The 19678-nt window shown below is 48.1% G+C and overlaps 1 long non-coding RNA gene across 1 annotated transcript in view; it reads right to left on the bottom strand.

Moving 5' to 3' along the window:
* Positions 1-4101: 4101 nt before the first annotated feature.
* The window catches only part of LOC123002171 (uncharacterized), a 36501-nt gene continuing 20924 nt past the window's right edge, over positions 4102-19678 (bottom strand). The window contains exon 3 of the long non-coding RNA XR_008956773.1: positions 4102-13164. This is a non-coding gene — a long non-coding RNA (uncharacterized LOC123002171). The remainder of the gene's footprint in view (positions 13165-19678) is intronic.

Here is a 19678-nt window from a genome sequence, read left to right as displayed (position 1 = left end):
ACAGCTGCAACTGAGAACCCTCAGCATCTCGGGGGCTTCTCTGCAATCCACGCTTCTCTGGGGGCTCCTTCCTGCTGGGTGGGGGGCCTCCACGCTGTCATTCAGGGACCCAGGCTCCTTCCATCTTGGCTCTGCTCGATACAGGCTTGAAAGAGGCCCACATTCCACTCACTCACATGCCATTGTCTGCGACGCAGGGACAGGACACACCCAGCAGCTAGGGAGGCCAGGATGTGTGGCCCCTGCAGGGACCAGGAGGAAGTGGGTGTGGGGAGAAGCTGCGGGCAGCTGCTCCTCCCGCTCCTATCAGCTTGTGGGGAGGGGAGGGAAGGGAGGGGCCGCTAAGCGAACAAAAGCTAATGGCTCATTTCTGGTGTTCAAACTAAGATTTTGGAGCAAGAGAAAAGGCTTGAAATCTAGGCATTATGGAGAAAGAAAAGACTTTAAAACGATTCCTTTGACCATTTTTAACCTTCCAAAGTTAGAGCCTTCCGATTTTAGAACCCTCCTTTCTTAACCCTCCGGGAGCTGATGGGAGGGAGGCGCTTCTCCCCGCGTGTGGGTGCGATCGCCCCCGCTTGAGACAGGAGGCCCGAGTGGAAGGAGAGGGATGGACCTTTGGAAGAAGCACGAGGGAAGCCCACCCCCCCTGGTCCCCAGGCAGAGCCAGGAGGCTTTGTGCCCAGGGGACCCCTGAGGGTCAAGGCCGGGCCCCGCCCAGTCCTGGGAGGAGTTTGCTCTGGGCCGAGAGGCCGCACACCAATGCGGTGGCCGCAGCCTGGCTGAGGCGCCGAGAGGCGTGGGGGCTCAGAGCTGAAAGCTGCAGCACCCCACGGAGGGGGCCGGCCCTTCATCTCGACGTGGACGGACAGCCAGGCGGGTGGGGACTGGCAGAGACCCAGAGGGAGCCGCGGGCCCAGGCAGGGCACCCGCCCGACTTCAGAGCAGATCCGGGGGAATCTGGGGTCCCTGGACCCGCCTGAGGCCGGGAGCCCCGCCCACGACCCCAGGAGGTCACGTGAGCCCTGCCCATTCCCCAGCAGCATCCCAGACGCGATGAGGACGAACCCCAAAGTCTGTTAGTATCCTAAAGAGACCAAGTCAGACCCAAAGGGACTGTTCAGATGAGCCCCTCGGACTCGGTGTTACCCCAGGTCTGACCGAGTTGGTGCCTCCCCGACACCCCCCACTGCGCACAGTCGGTGTTGGCTTTTGGAAAAGCTCTGATCAGGAACAGATGGATAAGTGAACCCCAGTTCGTCTGCACCCCCGAGGGCGGTGAGCTGAGCAAACCTGCAGTTCAGCCGGTAGAGGAGGCTCGTGAGCCGACGGCAGGTGGCGGCGCGGGCCGGCGGCGCACCTGCCATCCCGGGGTGTCCACCAGGTGGTGGAAGAGCCCCACCTTTGCGGCCAAGCGCAGCCAGGAGCGCGTACAGCGCGGGCGCCTGAGCCCAGCGCTCAAACCCAGCGCTTCTCCCGCCCCAGGGGGAGGAGGGCATGGCTCTTTTTAAGCTTGTTCTGACCTTGCAAGGATTCTGGTTCCAAGACTGAACTGTTCTTTTTACTTTGCGAACGCATTTTTCCTGCAAAGCACACAGCCACGTGGTTTTTTATAAATAACATTAATTTTATTTTATTATTATTTTTTATTATTTTTAAATATTTTTATTTATTCCAGAGAGAGAGAGACACAGAGAAAGAGACAGAGATAGCGACAGAGCACAAGCGGGGAGGAGAGGGAGAAGCAGGCTCCCTGCGCAAGGAGCCCCATGCCCAATTTGATCCCAGGACCTGGGATCATGACCTGAGCCGAAGGCAGACGCTTAACTGACTGAGCCACCCAAGCGCCCCTGAATAACGTTATTTTTAATAACAAATCTTGTGCCAGGCCCTTCATTAAGGCTTTCACGTACTTTAACGTCATTTACTTATCCTAACTTTATGAAGTGGGTATTATCGCTCCGTGTGTTTCTGATCCGGAAGCCTGGGGCTCCCTGAGAAGGCAAGGCCTCACCGCAGTCAGGGTGGGAGCAGGGACGCGAACCCCGGACGTCCGGACCCAGGCGCACGCCTCCCGCAGCAGGGGCAGGTGCGGTGTTTGCAGTCGTGCTGCGGCCGTTCCTGCCGGCTTGCCCTAGTTGTTGTCTCCTGCACCTGCTCTCTGCCGGCGCAGCGCGGGGAGGCCTGGAGCCCAATCCCCACAGCCAGCCCGAGACCTCACAGCCCTGCCTCCGTCCTCCTTCTCGGTCCCCCAGGGCTGCGGCTTGGTCCTCTCTAACCGCCCCTGCCCATCCACAGATGGCTCGTCAGGAAAGCTGCTTTCTGGCTTCTGGTTCACAAGATCGAAGTCGTTACAGAGCCGCGAGTGCTTGTGTGTGCACGTGTGCATGCGTGAGGATGCATGTGGGTGAAAGCGTGTGCTTACACAAATGCTGTAGAGACAAGTGCCTTCTCTTAATCTATGTGGACTTAACGAGTTATTGATGTCCTCCAGTCAATATTGCTTTTCACTCTTCAGGGAAGCCTCTGCTGATCTGACGTGCCTACACTCACTCACACACACACACACACACGCATGTGCCTACTTGCCTGCACACAAGCACATGCACGCCTACACAGCTGGCATGCATGCGCACTCATACGAATGCACACGGATAAGCACACGGATGCGTGTTCGTGTGCACACACGTGCGTGTGCACACAGTTCCCATTGCCAAAGCTCCTCCTGCTGGGGGAGCAACAGCCACTCTGAGACTGCACATGTGAACCCAGAAGGTACGTTTCCATAAAGAAAAAGTCACAACATTACGGTCCTCTAATTACAATGCACAGCAAAGGCCAGGAATATGGGACAATCCAATTCCTTTTTGTCCCATCTGGAAACACGGGGCAAAGGGCCGCACACAGACTTGCAGATCTTGTGGGATCCACTGCAGTTGTGTTGTTGAACCTGTGTCCACACAGGCACGTTTGGGTGAAAACAGATTGTGATGGGCTGGCTGGCGAGCTTGATCCTACTGTTTCTGCAGGGAAATGAATTCTGATTTCTAAACACATGCCCTCCTTACAGAGCCCGGGGTCCCAAACCCTGCATTCGGGACCGTCCAAATTGCTGGACGAAGGAATATTAGAACTACGAGGTTGTAGCTGGAGCCTGAGCTGAGCTGCAAGAGCCCAGGGTCTGGACAGCAGGCAGTGCTAGACCCGAAGGGTGTCGGACTCAGGCTGCAGAACCAAGAGCAAGGCAGCGACGCCCAGGGTGACTGTGGACTCCTGGTCTGTGAGCCTCATCTGAACACAGGGTTGCCCGAGAAAATTCAGGATGCCCAGTGAAATTTGAATCTCAGACAAATAGTCAATTACATGTAAATATGTTCCAGGCAGGATCTGGCATCCTGTACTCTAACGTGCTCCATCCACAGCCCTGTTGGGACAATTCCTGAAACCTGGCAGGAGAAACGATCTCTCGAGCCTGAGGCCCGAGCCGAGGACGCTGCCAGGTGGTCAGGACCCCGGGGCCCGGCGGCTTTCTGGGGCCTGCGAGCCTCCCTCTGCCAAGCTCAATTTTGATGTGCTGTTGCCCTGAGAGCAGAGTGAGGCCAGCCTTCCTAGAGAAGTCCCAGCCAGCCTCTGCGTGGGCCTGGAGAGAAGAAACTTCTGGATAGGGCATCTCTGGGAACTTTAACTTTCCAATGGCTTCTGTGCTTTTTTTTTTTTAAATCTCTTTATTGAGTTGTTCAGTTTATTAAAATTCTGAATCTCCTGAAGAGATTCACCACTATATATATATATACAACTAATACATTTAAAACATGAGCGTTCAAAGGGAAGGAGGAAGGGGGGGTAAATAGAAGGGGGAATGAAGCATGAGAGACTGTGGACTCTGGGGAACAAACTGAGAGCTTCAGAGGGGAGGGGGGTGGGGGAATGGGATAGGCTGGTGATGGGTAGTAAGGAGGGCACGTATTGCATGGTGCACTGGGTGTTATACGCAACTAATGAATCATGGAACATTGCATCAAAAACTAAGGATATACTGTATGGTGACTAACATAACATAATAAAAAATTATTATAAAAATAAATAAATAAAACATGAACATTTCAAATAATTTTGATCTTTTATTTTGAAGAATGCCCACAAATGAGTAAACTTCTGTAAAGTAAACTTGACCATGAAATCTAACAGAAAAGTGCATGAGACGAAATGAACAGCTCAATGATTTCTCACGCACGTGTAACCCCAGGTAGGTCTAGAGCGACTATTCGCCAGCTCCCGAGAAATCCGCCTCGTGCCCTCGCTGTGACTAGCCCCCCTTCTCCTCTCAACCCCTGCCAAGAGGTAATCACCATTTTGACTTTTATGTTCATTGCTCTCTGGCTTATTACTGTGGCTGTAACATCTACACGGGAGTCAGTTTTGGGTCCCCCAAAAGCTGGTCGTTTATCGGGAAGGTGGTCCCCGGAAGCAGGAATGAGATGGGGAGGAGAGAAAAGCTATTAACAAAGACATAAATGAGCAGGTAGGCCACCCACGCCGGGGCCTCGGAAAAGCCCTGTGATTGTCCTACTGGAGGACGGGAGCTGGGACATTTATTTACCAACTCCTGCCCCCACTGGCTGCGGGATGCTCTGGTTGGAGGTGTTAACGGCCCTGCGCCGTGGCTGCACAGTTTTGGAGGAAGAGCAAATCCCCAGGGTGCTAGAGAAATCCCAGCCACCTGGGCTGAGAACTGTCTGTTGTGCTCCAAGGGAACCCAGGTGAGCCAAGGAGGTGCGCGGCAGGGCTGCTCAGAGTGGCCGCTGCGGCAGGATGCGGGGCTGGCCCCAGGCTCAGAGCAACGCGCTGCTTCCTCATCTGGAAGTCTTGCTACCAAGAAAAAAAAAAGGCAACTGAGCTAAAGAGTGCATTTCGTGGCACTCTGCTGGGAGCTTCTTGGCTCCGGCAGATGGGAAGCAGCTTGCAGAGCGGACCCCAGAGTAGCTCCGTGCCGCGGCGTGCACCCCTAGAAGCCACGGCTTTGTGTTGCCTTTTTGTTTTGTTTTGTGTGTTGGAATCAGAAGTACGTGCTCCTTTGTGTCTGGCCTTTTCTGTTCATTTTGATTTTGAGCGTTGTCTGGGTGGTTGCGTGTGGTCCGAGCTCATGTGTGTATTGTGCGAACGTACCCTCGGGCATTTATCCATCCTTCTGTTGACACTTGGGCTGGTTCTATTCTAGGGTTATTATGATCACGCTACCATGGACATCGTAATACACATCCCTGGTGTACACAGGTGCACATTTCTGTTGAGTATATATCCAGAAGTGGCATTTGGGGGGAAATACGTTTGCCTTTAGTAGATGATCTTAAACAGTTTTCCAAAAGGTTGTGGCCTTACCCTCCTAACAGCAGTGTGCATTGCTCACACAGTTTGGTACTGTCTGTCTTTCACTTTTCGCTGTCTGGTGGATACACACGGGTGTATAGTCGTGGCTGTAATTTACATTTCCCTGTGACTAATGAGCTTGGGCATCTCTCCGTATGTCCCTTGGTCATCTCCGGATTTCCTTCACAAGGTGCCCGATCAAGACGTTTCCCCGTATTTCTATTGGGTCGTCTGTCTTTCTTCTTGCAATCTGCTTCGATCCTGCATGTTTTGGCCATTGTTCCTTCCCAGTGTAAGCATTCCAAGTTACACGTGTCCCTGAGAGCACAACTTCAGATGCGTCCCACACATTTCGACATGCCGTTTTTTTCATTATTTGAGTTAGACCTTTTGGCAAGTGACAAAAGTGACAAAACATGGCTCGGAGTCAGACACACAGGCTTGGGGCTTCTCCGTGCTCGGAGATGGGTCTGGAGCGAGGGAACAGACACGCTTCCCGGTTCCAGTCTGCTGCTACCAGTGCGGCTGGGGCAGGGCAGGCTGACCGGGTCCCTTGATGCACTAAGTGCCATTTAACTACTGTCTGGCCTGTTGTGCCCCCCTGTTCCCTAGCCCACACCCCACTGCCTCCTTCGCTGCTCCACTCGCACACATCTAAACAGGCCCCTCAAACTCGCCAAGTCCGAAACCCAAACCCTTGACCTCCTCCCCCAGATCTGCTCCTTGCCTGATGAACCACGGTGGAAAACTCAGACGGCATGTAGGAACCCACTGAGATTTGAGATCTGAGTAGTACTTGCTGCTGCAGGAGCGCCTAAGGCAGAAGATGATCTCTTCTCCACAGCACAGAGGGGCAGACGCTTCTAAATCCCTCTGGCCACTCCCCACATCGTAAAGCCTGAACTTTCTGCCTAATTTTCCGGGGCCCTCCATCATCTGCTTCCCTCATCTCTCTCCACGACCGGCACGCTTCCCCCCAGCCCCCACTTGTGGGCGAATATCCTCTGCTCTTTCCCGGAGCCGGGTCTGTTCCTGGTGGGGAGTTCAAATCCTTCCAATCCTTGACGGTTGGCCTTGTCCCCTCACTCCCATCTGTCCCCTTGGATTTGCACATCTACGGCCCCTGACCTGGGGCCTAAGAACACAGTGGCTTCCGCCCCTCAGCACTGCTGCAGCAGTGTTCGTCTTTTGCCCCCGAGCAAATCTGTTGGCCCTGTGAGCCTCACCACACTGTCACTCTCGGTCAATCCTCCCCACTTGTTAAATGACAGAGACTGATTTACGAAATCAAAGAACGAGTTATTCTAGCTTCGCAAAACCTCCTCTCCTCTCCAGGGCGGGGGTGGGGGGTCCTCGCCCCTGCACTCGATTTCTGTACGCACACCGTGGCTGGCCGAGGCCAGGAGACCTTCCCGTCTTTTGGCCTCAATGTCTTCTTGGCCACAGCGTGGCCTGAAATAAGCCCCAGGGACCAGAGACAGGCTTCTGTCTTCTTCTGTGGTCTTGGACAGTGGTTCTCACACTTTGATGTGCCTCAGCTCCCCCTGGGGTGCCCTTAGAATCCCCCAGAGTCTGACTCGGTGTGCCCGGGAGCTGAACAAACAGCCCGCTGGTTCTGGGCAGATGGCACTGTGACCACCATGAAACACAAAACTCCCGCGAGTTCTGGGTGGGCTTAACGACCGAACGCTCTTCGGTTCTTGGAACTTGTTTTCGCACACAGTCTCTCCTGTCCTGGCTTTCAATGAACTCGCTGTGCTGTGTTTCCTTGTGGTGTCTCTCAAAGAGCATCAGAAGCTCGCGCTGGTTTGGAACGAGCACCTCTGGGCTCCTGGGCGCGCCCTACAGAGGCAAGTTCAAGCCCATGACCCAGGTCTACCTGGGCTCCCGAATACCATTTACATCTCCTTTCAGCGGCTGATCCAGCTACGGAATTCCAACCAGGCTGGGGTCTTGGCTGCCTAGACATGTTGACTTCCACAGCTCTGGGGCTGAAGAGGAGTTAAAAGACGGCTCCGATTCCAGCGGTTGGCATTTGGCATGCTGCTTCTCCCTGAGTGAAAGCCTTCTGGGTTAGATCCTGGGTGGGACTGACACTCGGTTCTCAAACGTAGCTCAAGAGAAAGGAGTACTTAACTGTTGGTCTAAATCTTACATCTAGAAGCTTAGGGGAAAAAAAGGTACATGTTTATATGGTTTGCATATGCAAAGGAAAGGTCTGGAATGATACCCTCTGAACTACTGTAGCGTCTACCCTTGGCGGTGGTATCTGGGTGGGTCAGGTGACACTGACCTTCTAAATGCAGCCACCTGGGGACTCCTTGTGGGGGTGGGGGTTGTTTTACAATGCACACCTGCTGCTTTATAATAAAAATCAATTAAAGAGCAGAAAACCCAGTGCAGTCTCTTTCAACAAACATCCAACAGGAGTCCTGGGTGTTCTGCTTAACGGAAGTAGTGAAGCACCATGTCAGCCGCTCTCTCTTGAGCCACGGCCCTCACCAACAGCTGCAAGGTTTCCGAAAGGGTCTGTGACTTAGAACCAAGTCCCGAATCTCCTCACTGACGGAGGAAGGATCTTGGAAATGACTATGAGCTTGGGAGCCTCCTAGTGAACGGTTCCTATTGTCCAGGAAGGGACCCCTGCAAAAATTTATAGGGCAGTAGAACTGAGAGATTTCTGGGTGACCCCGGGGTCCTATTTTTGCACAACTCTAAGGGCATTATTTCCTGATTCCTCGTTTTCCCAATAACCTCACTTAGGTGCTTTTGAACTTGGATGGAACAGAAGGTCAAGCTCTTGCTGGCTCACTGGCTCTCGCTGGTCTCCACGTTTGAATGCTGAGGGCTTTGTCTTCGTTGAAGCTTGACTGGCAAGGTCACGGGGACCCCCGCCCCCAAATCTCCACTCTGCCCTCCCACCGCGATGTCCATGAGGGGTTTGGTATTAATTAACCCACTTTGTCTTCCCCTCAGCGAACCCACCTCCCAGCTCATCCCCGCCTCCCTCCCTGGGCTTCACTTGGGCCGACAGTTCACTTGCCAACAGACAGACACCTCATTATTTACCAAGCTTGAATCGGGACTATTTTTCTGTTTCTTGGAAACCTCCCTCAAGAGCTCCATAATCTTTTCTCTGATGAAAACAGTCGCTCCTGCTGAGCGAAATTCCGCTTACGGCCCCAACACAGCCTACGTTGTTCTCTTTCTTAAAGAGATTTTTTTTACTCCATTTAACATGTTTTTCAACTCAGCTCAATGGATCAGACTTCCCCATTCAGGAGCGACCTGCTCAACAGAAGTTGCCTCTTTCAAATAAAATTAGATTCTTTACTCAAGGGCCTACATTTTGGAAGCAGCCAACTTAATAACCTTGAGGTTGCCGCTGGCCAGCTATAGGGTGTTGATGAGCCCTGCTCGGCCTGAGCGGGTTCCCCACCCTGGCCAAGGCGGTCTGTGCCGCAAGTTGCCCCGAGGATGCTGCCCCCTGTTGCTTCCTCGGAGAATTACCGCTGGAGACTGTGGCACCATTTGCGGGCTCCTTGGCAGACAAGACGCCAGGGGCCAGGGAGGCCTCTGAAGGTGGTGAGGACTTTTGTGAAACCCTCTGAGGAACTGAGGGGACCGATCTCCCAGGGCAGGAGCAAAGAGAGGATTCTTTGTCATGCAGACCACTGGACGTGTCATTTCAGGGTGATTCCGTGGAGTAATCATCTTCAAACACTGCTCATTTCTTGTGAAGATTCTTTCACTCTTGGAAGATGAATAGCCTTCAAGGTGTCTGGTGAAACACCGAGAACATGAAGTCGTTGGGCATGTTTTTCAAGAAGCCCAATGTGTCAGAGTTAACATTTTTTATTGCTTCCAGGTCAATTTTTGACCATATTCCGATCACAATTGAGGGCTTTGGGGCGTATAGACAACTTCGCTCGTGTATGACCAAGTCCCAAATGGGACGATCCCACAAGATGTAGAAAATCTTGACACTTCAAAACAAGGACACCGGAACATGGAGAGATTGCCCATTGTCACGTGCGCATTAAAGAGCAAAGCCAGCGAAAGATCACCGAGGTGTCTTTGCCCTCTGGAGGCCCTTATTTGTTCCAGGACATCAGTGATCTCAGCTTCTCAACCCAAACAGACCCAATGCAGCTTTATTCTGATGATATTGACGGATAATATGACTAATTCCAAGCGGTCAGCATACTACCCTAATTATACTACAGAAGAGGAGTCAAACGAGGCCGTTTCCTCAACCAAGTCTTTGGTTACAAAATCACCTTGGCATTTCCCTAGCCCCATTCCCTGTACATATCTGGGTGTTCCTGGCACAGGGTCGCTCTGTCGGAGAGCCTCCCATGAGCTCAGGGAAGTATGTGTGCTTTGCTACATCTCTGCTTAAAAAATTCCTCCCACCTAACCGAGCGCATTTCCAGGTGAGGCAATATCTGCCTCCCCCGCTCGCCACCGAAGACCCCCAGGAAGCATAGCCCCCACTGAGCGCGTGGCAGGGCGCCTTGCCTGCTGCCCTACTCCCTCCCCAAACTGGATGTGCCTCTATATGCAAAGTGACTAGAACCCATCGGCCATGGCCATGAGCTGACTTCGGCACTCAGAGCACAGGAAAAACATCTACCCGGGATGCTGTGACCACGTCACACTTCCACACTTTACTTTCTCCCACGTAAATTCCTGCAGCTCCCAGTTCTTTCTAGGTCATAAAAAATATTTGGCTAAAAAAAAATCGTCTTTGGAGGGTTTTTGCACATGTCTCCCTTTGTCTGCCACAGCCTCCTTCTGTCAGCCGTGCTTCGAGATTAACGGGCGAGCTCCTGATCTCATAAACGCGCCAGCCTTCAACAGAATCCACGTGATTCCGCAGACCAGTAGGTGCCAATTGCCCCGCGGCTCATACTGAGCGCTTTTAAGAGAATATACCCGGTCTCCACTCAGGCCTCCCTTCAAGACCCGCCCGGGCTCTGCTTACCACGGCTGCAGAGCTTTCCGCTCCGTCTTCTCCAGCCTCGGCCACGGCAGGGCGCAGAGACGCGCACGCGCTCTGGGGTCGGTTTGTGACTGTTCCATCAGCACAGTCCCGCCGAGGAACCGACGCTTCCACGTCTGGGGAGCTTGCTTATGCAGCATCGGCTTTTCTTGCTGGGTACTTGTTTAGACCTTTAAAAGAATTCTTAAAATTTAGAGAACTTGAATGTTTTAGCTGTATCCATCTTCCAACATTCACAGGGCAGGTAATTACTGCAAACATTCTACTTGTTTCCCCTGCGGGGGAAGGGGGAGCGCCTTGGCAGCACGCGCTGCCTGTCCTGCAGCCGGTGAGGCGTCCACAGGTGCAACTGTGTAGGTCGTGGTGCTGCTGCCTGCTGCTCTGGCCTTCGAGAAGCAGTCTTGAGTCATGAGTACCGGTGTGGGACCTAACCTCTCGCTCTGGGTCAGGCTTAGCAAGAAGCAATTGCATAAGTGGAAAGTTTTCACCCACAAGGGATCCAGCCTTCTTCTTCAGCAAAATTCCTTGTTTTACGGTCAAAAGTGAGTTGGTTCTGGGAAGATTCGTCTGTCTCCCGGTAGGTGTTGGTACACTTAAATACAAAGATGACAACTGTCTTCTACAGACACGGGGCCGAGAGAATGTTTTCTCCTTACTACACCACCTCTTCTTACTGGGTGTCCAGGAAGAGGACGTTTCGCAGCACCCCTTGGGGTAGGGGGGGATCACGTGACTGAGCTCTTGCTGATGGAATGTGAGGGGGCGGGGTTGGCCGCTCTCAGTTCAAAGCTGTGAAGAGCAGATGTGAGCTCCCCATACTCTTGTCCTCTCGTTCAAGGGCTGTCAGCAAAGAAATTCTGGTGGCAAAGATGCAAGACAGAAGCAGATGAGATCCCCGAGTCACAGTCGTCCAACGGTCTTGGACTGTGTTTTCATTGTCTGGCTTGAACTCTGAGCTCTCGGGGTTATTGGTGACCTGGGCCTAGACTACTCTTAACATCTCACACTTTTAAGATAACACTTTCAGGGGGATTAAAGGGACCTTCGGTGTCTGAGCCTTGAGTGACAGCACTAGAGCCCTCATTCTGGGCTGCCATAATCTCGTAATCAATAATCAATGAGAACCATCACTACTGGAGCCGTCTGCTTAATGTGTGTGGTTAGGGTACATTTCTTGGTTAAGAGCTTTCCTCGTGATTCAGTCAGTGAGCAGGGACTGGGAACCCATCCTGGCCAGCCACAGTGCTCCTGTCAGATCTGAACAGGGCTCCGAGGGAAGATGGAGCTCTACCATACTTCGAGTCCTGAAAACAGTGACAAGACCTTGCTTCCCACCAAGCTTGAGAGTGTTTGAGGGCTACGTGAGTAATCGGCCATTTTTTTGTTACATAGCTTCCCCCCAGAGCAAGAGAGGCTCAGGCGAACGGGCCCGTTCCTTCTCCAAATGCTCTAATCAAGAGCTCACTCCTGGGGCGCCTGGGTGGCTCAGTCGTTAAGTGTCTGCCTTCGGCTCGGGGCGTGATCCCAGGGTCCTGGGATCGAGCCCCACATCAGGCTCCTCCGCTGGGAGCCTGCTTCTTCCTCTCCCACTCCCCCTGCTTGTGTTCCCCCTCTCGCTGGCTGTCTCTCTCTGTGTCAAATAAGTAAATAAGATCTTAAAAAAAAAAAAAAAAGAGCTCACTCCTTGGCCCGTGGGGCCATCCTACATTCCCTGCCCTAACACCAACGGCTGGGCCCCTTGGGGGAGCCTGAGGCCTGCTGTCGAGTCCTGAGATCTACGCCAGCAGATTTGGCCTCCGTAGGCTCCGGAGACTCCCTCCCATTCAGAAAGTGGCTATGGACACTCTTGCCCTGTGGGAAAGCAGACATTTGAAATGGTGGCACCAGAGGCAGCATGAGAATATCTTCTCCCCCACGGTCAATAATGTTTTAGGCCTTTGTAGGCGCCTCTTTTCCCCGCCACAGAGTAGGGCACACGTGAGAGCCCATCTTCCCCCGTGGAGCTCAACTCCCCTCAGTTACTCAGCCCTGCAAAGCGGGTCCCTGTTTCCCGTCCGTCTACCTGGGCGGACTCCTTGAATTTCAGGAGCCGTTCTCCAGCTGTGCACCTGTGTCCCTTGACACGCTGTGAAGGAATGAGCCTGAAGTGATGCAGCTCCTTTGCTTTCTGTCCAGATGTCCTCACCCCAGGAAACCAAGTTCTAAGCGATGGAAGGGCTTCCTCTCCATCCTTGCCGTGCTCCGACCATCTTTTATGGCATCCTCTCTCCATCTTCACTGTTTTGTCGCCTAAAGTGGTCGAATCCATCCTACCTGCTCCATCCGCTGTCCCCACGCTTCCTAGAAATTCTGTGATGTTCTAATATCGGATTTTTCTGGAAAGGGACAATGTTGGGGGAACATTCGCTTTGGAAGTACACTGATAGGAGGAAGGTAAGGTAACCAAATCATGGTAGAATTCAAGTCCACCTGCCCCCCAGAATGCTGGCTTCTGACATTGAACTTCACGCCTTGTCACCAGAGAGTGCTGTTGTTCCTGGCCGCCGGGCTGGTGAGAAGCCTCGGTGAGGAGATTTTACCTCTGAGTGTGGCCAGAATTCCAGCGCGGAGCCAACTGAACACAGCTCCAGCTCTGTCGCTTTTTATAAATAAACCTGTAAACACCCCTCATCTTCGGAAGGGTCACGTTGCCAGCCTGACACAGACTTTCCGACTCACTTCTAAGCCCCATCGCTGCCAGTTTTCCAGTTGAAAAGAGGAAAGCGTCCTAAAAGGCTTCATTTCCATTTGCCCTGTGGAGGAGGATGGAACACATGGTGAGTCGGAAGTCGTGAACAGAATAAGCTGATAGAAATTCCAAATAAAGCGGCACCTCAGACGCAATTAGTCAGACTTGACACGGCAAACTTGCCAGCCCTGCGTGGGTCGATGTAACGGGAAGGCTCCGCTGGGACAACGGCAGGACAAACTTGGGGACACACATGGACACAGGAGAGGACACTCTCAGGCATGAAATCGCAGATCAACCGATTACAGTAAGAGAGCTCAGCACACCATTTGCCCCACTCCCCTGCCGTCCAGCAACTCAGAACAATGACAAGAAAGTGGAAGCAAAATAATGATTTCTACTTAGAGCCCATCTTGTATATCGTTAGTGAAGGAGATCAGGACACAGCACCCCAGGCGTGCCGCTCTGATACAGTGATGATTTTGAGTCGTAGGCCCCTGCAGAACAGCAAATGCTGGGAGGGCTTCCTCTGGACCCCCCTCTCCTGCCTGAAGACAGGTCCTCCTAAAAGGAGCCCCCCCTAAAGGGCCTCGGCTGTCGTGTCCCCTCGAGAGTCCGTCACCCAGGGAGGAGGGACTCGTGTCCTGGGAGAGGACACCAGAAGTCCACACCACAACCAGAGACAGACTCTCACAAATGATCATACTTCCCATCTGTTCTCCCAAAGGTCCCTTCATCTTTCCTGAAAATCATTCATTCCCTCCTGAGAAGCCCACCTCCTGCTCCCCCTTCCCCTCCTAAGATGCTACATACACTTTCAAATCTTACCTCCTTTCTGGGTGTTCACTTGTTCCCCCCGTGATGCCCTGTGTGTAATACTAAAAATTAATACATTCGTATACCTTTTCTCCTGGTAATCTGCCCGATGTCTGTTTATTTCATAGACCCAGCAGTGGAGACTAGGAAGGTGGAGGGAGTGTCCTTCCTCCTCCACATTACATCCCTATGGGATTGTTACACACACACACACACACACACACACACACACACTTAAGCAAAAGACAACCAATTTTATAAAAGAAAATTGGAGGCCGGTCTCACATATAAATGAATATACAAAAACCCTAAATAAAACCAACTGATACAAGAATGTGTTGAAACTATCCAAGGAATGTAAACATTCTTTTTTTTCAAAATTTTCAATTGAGATGCAATTCACCAACCACAAAATTCACCTAGTTAACATGTACAATTCAGTGGTTTTAGTCTATTTGCAAGTCACCACGGACTAGTTCCAAAACATTTTCATTGTTCCAAAAGAAATCCCATACCCACTATCAGTCCCTCCCCATTCTTCCTTCCCCTCTTCCCCTAGAAACCACAATGTACTCTTTGTCTCTGCGGACTTGTCTGGTCTGAACATTTCCTATCAATGTAATTGGACAACACTTGGCTGGCCCCTTTCACTCTGGGTAATGTTTCCAAAAATCTCCCACTTTGAGGCTGGTATCAGCACGCCATTCCTTCTTATGGCTGAATGATATTCCAACCGTATTTACCCATTCATTAGCTCTTGGACATTTAGGTTGTTTGACGCTGTGGCTACTATGAGTAACGCTGCTGTGAACATTTGTGCACTAGTTTTTGTGGGGGCGTATGTTTTCAGTTCTTTTGGATATAAACGCAAGAGTGGAATTGATTGGCCATATGGTAATTCTATACTTAACTTCTGAGGAATTGCCAGACTCCTTTCCAAAGGGGCTGCACCATTCATTTTACATTACTACTAACAAAGTGTGAGGGTTCCAATTTCTCCACATTCTCATCAATACCTGCTTTTTTTTCTGTTTTAAAAATTATAGCCATCCTAGTAGATGTGAAGTCAGTATCTCATTGTTTTTCTTTGTATTGATTTGATAATGACTAATTTCCCTAATGACTAATGACATTAAGCGTCTTTTTATGTGCTTGTTGACCATTCTTCTTTGGAGAAATGTCTGTTCAAGTCCTTTGCCCATTTTTAAATTGGGTTGTCTTTTTGTTGTTGAGTTATAATACATTCCGGAGCACAGAGCCTTCTTATCAGATATACACTTTGTAAATTCTCCCCCATTTTTGTAGGTTGTCTTTTCGTTTTCTTTGTAGTATTTTGATGCACAGAAGTTTTTAATTATGATGATGTCCAAATTATCTATTTTTCCTTGTTTTTTGTGCTTTGGTCATCCTGTCTAAGAAACTGCTGTTTAATCCAAGGTGATGAAGATCCAAACCTGTGTTTCCTTCTAAGAATTTTATAGTTTTAGCTGTGACAGTTAGATCTTTGATCCATTTTGAGCTAATTTTTGTATATGTTGTGAGATAGGTGTTTGAGTTTATTTTTTTGCATGTGGGATATCCAGTTGTCCCAGCATTTACCATTTGTTGAAGAAATTATCCTTTCCCCCATTGAATAGTCTTGGCACCCTTGTTGAAAATTAATTGACCGTAGATGTATGGTTTTATTTTTAGACTCTCTGTGCTATTCCATTGGTCTTTATGTCTATTCTCTCCCAGTACCACACTGCCTTGATTACTGCAGTTTTGTAAGAGGTTTTGAAATTGAGAAGTATAAGTTCTCTATCTTTGTTCTTTTTTTTTTTTTTTTAAGATTATTTTAGCTATCCTGGGTCTTTTGAAATTCCATATGGCTTCTCTTGTAAAAAAAAAAAAAGGGCAGTTGGGATTTTGATAGGGATTGTGTTGAACTCTCTCCTATACCCAGAGAAAATATGCTTTAAAAATGAAGGCAAGATAAAGACATTTTAAGACAAATAAAAGCTGAGATGATTTCCATCAGCAGATTCACATGAAGGGGAATATGAAAGAGGATTATTTTAGCAGAAGGAAAAGTATCTGAGAAGGAAGCATGGAGAAACAGGAAGGAAGGGAGAGCTTCAGAAGAGTAAAACTGTGGGTAAATCTAAATGAATATTGATGTATAAAATAATGGTATTTTATATAATGATATGTACATAATGGTTTGTTATTGGGGGTCAAAACATATGGACATATAAATGGAATTAAAATATGTGACAACAAGAGCCCAAGAGTTGAGAAGACGGTAAATACAAAGTGTTGCCCAATCTGAGAAGTGGTAAAATTACAACGTATGTTAGACTCTAATAAATAAAGGCTGCAAAGTGTAATCTCCAAGATAACCAACAAAAGAGCAGTACAAGGATGTATAACAAGTTAATTGGGGAGGGGGGATAATAAAAAATAGCTGAGCCAAAAGAAGAAAACAAAAGGGAGAATAAAGAACACAGGTGGGACAAGTAGTAAAGATGGGAGATTTAAGCCCAGCGACACCAGTATTATGTCAAATGTAAAAACATTAAATACACAGTTAAGAAACTATCATTAATTCAAAGATGATCCGACTGGATAAGAAAAGCCTTCAACTATATGCTGCTACCAAGAGACACACCTTAAATATACCGATATAGAAGAATAGAAAATAAAATGGATAGAAAAAGACACACCATGAAAAATCTAACCATAGAAAGCTGATGTAGCTATTCTAACACAAGTGCCCTTTGAAAAATATGGGTTTGAACTGCTTGGGTCCATTCCCACATGGATTTCTTTCCAGTAAATACAGTCCAGTAGTGTAAATGTATTTTCTCTTCCTTATGATTCTCTTAATAACATTTTCTTTTCTCTAGCTGACTTTATTGTGAGAACACAGTATATAATACATATATACAAAACGTGTTAATCGACTGTTTATGTGATCGGTAAGGTTTTCGGTCTGCAGTAGGCTATTAGTAGTTACGTTTTGGGGAGGAGTCAAAAGTTATGCATGGATTTTCTACTGTGGGGGGAGGGTGGGGAGTCGGCATCCTTAACCCTCAAGTTGTTCAAGAGTCAACTGTAGTAAGCACAGTAGACCTTACGTCAAGGAGAATTGTTGCAGTTACAGAGGAACTTTTCGTAATGAAAAAAGGGTCATTCCATCAGGAAGATTTAAAAAATGCTAAGTTTGGGGCGCCTGGGTGGCTCAGTCATTAAGCGTCTGCCTTCGGCTCAGGGCGTGATCCCAGGATCCTGGGATCGAGCCCCGCATTGGGCTCCCTGCTCCACTGGGAGCCTGCTTCTTCCTCTCCCACTCCCCCTGCTTATGTTCCCTCTCTCTCTGGCTGTCTCTCTCTGTCAAATAAATAAATAAAATCTTTTTTAAAAATGCTAAATTTTAATGCAGTCAATATGACAATCCCAAAATATATTGACAAAATTATGGGAAATAAACAAGTCCACTTTTACAGTGGAAGATTTTAACATACCTCTCTTCATAATGAACAAAGAAGATAAAATAATCATTAAGGCTACAGAACATTTTATTAACCTAATTAACAAATCTGACCTCACTGATATTTACAGAACTGTCTCCAATCACCATACGCACATCCCTTTCAAGTGTACCCGAGGCACTGACAAATAGTGACCAAATGCCACACCTGTATGCTAGTTGTAACACATTTCAAAGGGTTCAACTGCACACAGAATGTTGTCTGAAAATAGCGGAATTAAACCGGAAAATTAATAGCAAAAAGTCAATAGAAAATGCCCTGAATCTGGAAATTAACTGATCTATTTCTAAATAACTAGAGTCAGAGAAGGAAGCTTACTACAAACAACTTGGAGCATATTTTGAACTGAATGAAAATGAATATACCACACCCTCAAACCATGTTGAAAGGAAGACTTACATCTTCAGTGAGCACGTGGCATAGAGGAGAAAGGACAATCAATGATCTAAATAGTCAACTAAAAAAAGTGGGAGAAAGAATGGAAAATTACCCCTCCCAAACAAAAAGACATAAATAATAAATGTAAGGTCAAACATCAATGAAATAGGAAACACAGGTGAAAACAAGAATCAGTAAAGCCCAAGCTGATTTTTTGAAAAGATTGACTTGGGAGGAATTATCAAGAAAAAAAGAGAGAATGCCCAAGTAACCAGTATCTGGAAGGAAACAGAAGTCATTGCTATAGTTCCTACAGATGTTAAAAAGATAAAAATCTATAACTGTATGCCAATGAACTTGAAAATTAAGGGAAAAATTCCTAGAAAAAAAAAAACATACCCTAAATGTAGGTATCAAAGAAAGTGCATCCATCATTTTAAATCTTCCCACAGAAAAGCTTCAGGTCCAGATGACTTCATCAGTAAATTCTTTTGAACATTTAGGGAAGATAAAACACCAATAGAAAAAGAAACAACATTTCCCAACTCATTTTGTCAGCATCAACTCAGTGCCAAAGCCTGACGAGGGTGTTGAAAGAAAGAAACATCTCTCTTGTGATTATTGTTTATAAAGTCCTAAACAACAATCCTAAACTAGAAACAATTTCAGTGATTAGATATAAAGGTTAAAATATCACAACCAAACTGGGCTTGTTTCAGGAATGCAAGGTTAGTTTGCTATTCAAATTCACTACCTTACCGGAAAAGGAAAAGACATAGGATCGTCTCAATATATGCAGAAAAATCATTTGATAAAATTTAATGCCCACTCAGGATGAACATTTTCAGCACATTGGTTAATAGGAAGGAATTTCTTTAGTATTATAAAGGGTATGTACAAAAACCCTGGTCCTAGCCAGTTCAGTAAACCAAGAAAAAAAAAAATGATATGAAGATTCAAAAGCAGGAAGTAGACTGCCGTTATTCATAGACCTCATGATTGGTTAGGTAGAAAAATTTTAAATACACCAATAAACTATTAGAATTAATAACTGGATTTAGCAAGTTCTCACTGAATGCAAGATCAGGATAAAAAGTCATATTTCTCGGGGCGCCTGGGTGGCTCAGTTGTTAAGCGTCTGCCTTCAGCTCAGGGCGTGATCCCAGCGTTCTGGGATCGAGCCCCACATCAGGCTCCTCCACTGGGAGCCTGCTTCTTCCTCTCCCACTCCCCCTGCTTGTGTTCCCTCTCTCCCTGGCTGTCTCTCTCTCTGTCAAATAAATAAATAAAATCTTAAAAAAAAAAAAATTTGGAACATAAATGCTACTTCCTATGGTCTGAAATTAGGATTTAGAATTTAAAAAAAAGTCATATTTCTCTATTCTGCTAACAACTAGAAAGCAAAATTTAAAAATAAGATAGCATTTACAAGTTTCAAAGAACATCAAAAACACAGGAGAAAACCTAACAAAAGAAGTTCATGATCTATATACAGAAAACTACAGAAGATTATCGAGATTAATGAAAGAAGACCTAACTAGCAGCAAGCATTATCAGCAATAGCCAAACTATGGAAAGAGCCCAGATGTCCATCGACAGACGAAGGGATAAAGAAGATGTGGTCTATATATATAATGGAATATTATTCAGCCATCAAAAAGAATGGACTCTTGCCATTTGCAACAATGTGGATGGAGCTAGAGTGTTTTATGCTAAGTGAAATAAGACAGACAGAGAAAGGCAAATACTATATGATCTCACTCATATGTGGAATTTAAGAAACAAGACAGATGAACATAGGGGAAGGGAAAAAAAAGAGAGAGGGAAGCAAACCATAAGAGATTCTTAACA

The sequence above is a fragment of the Ursus arctos genome, unplaced genomic scaffold (genome assembly GCF_023065955.2).
Source record: "Ursus arctos isolate Adak ecotype North America unplaced genomic scaffold, UrsArc2.0 scaffold_32, whole genome shotgun sequence".
NCBI lineage: Eukaryota > Metazoa > Chordata > Mammalia > Carnivora > Ursidae > Ursus > Ursus arctos.
The sequence above is the reverse complement of the archived record's forward strand: the minus strand, read 5'-3'. Positions and strand labels throughout refer to the sequence as shown.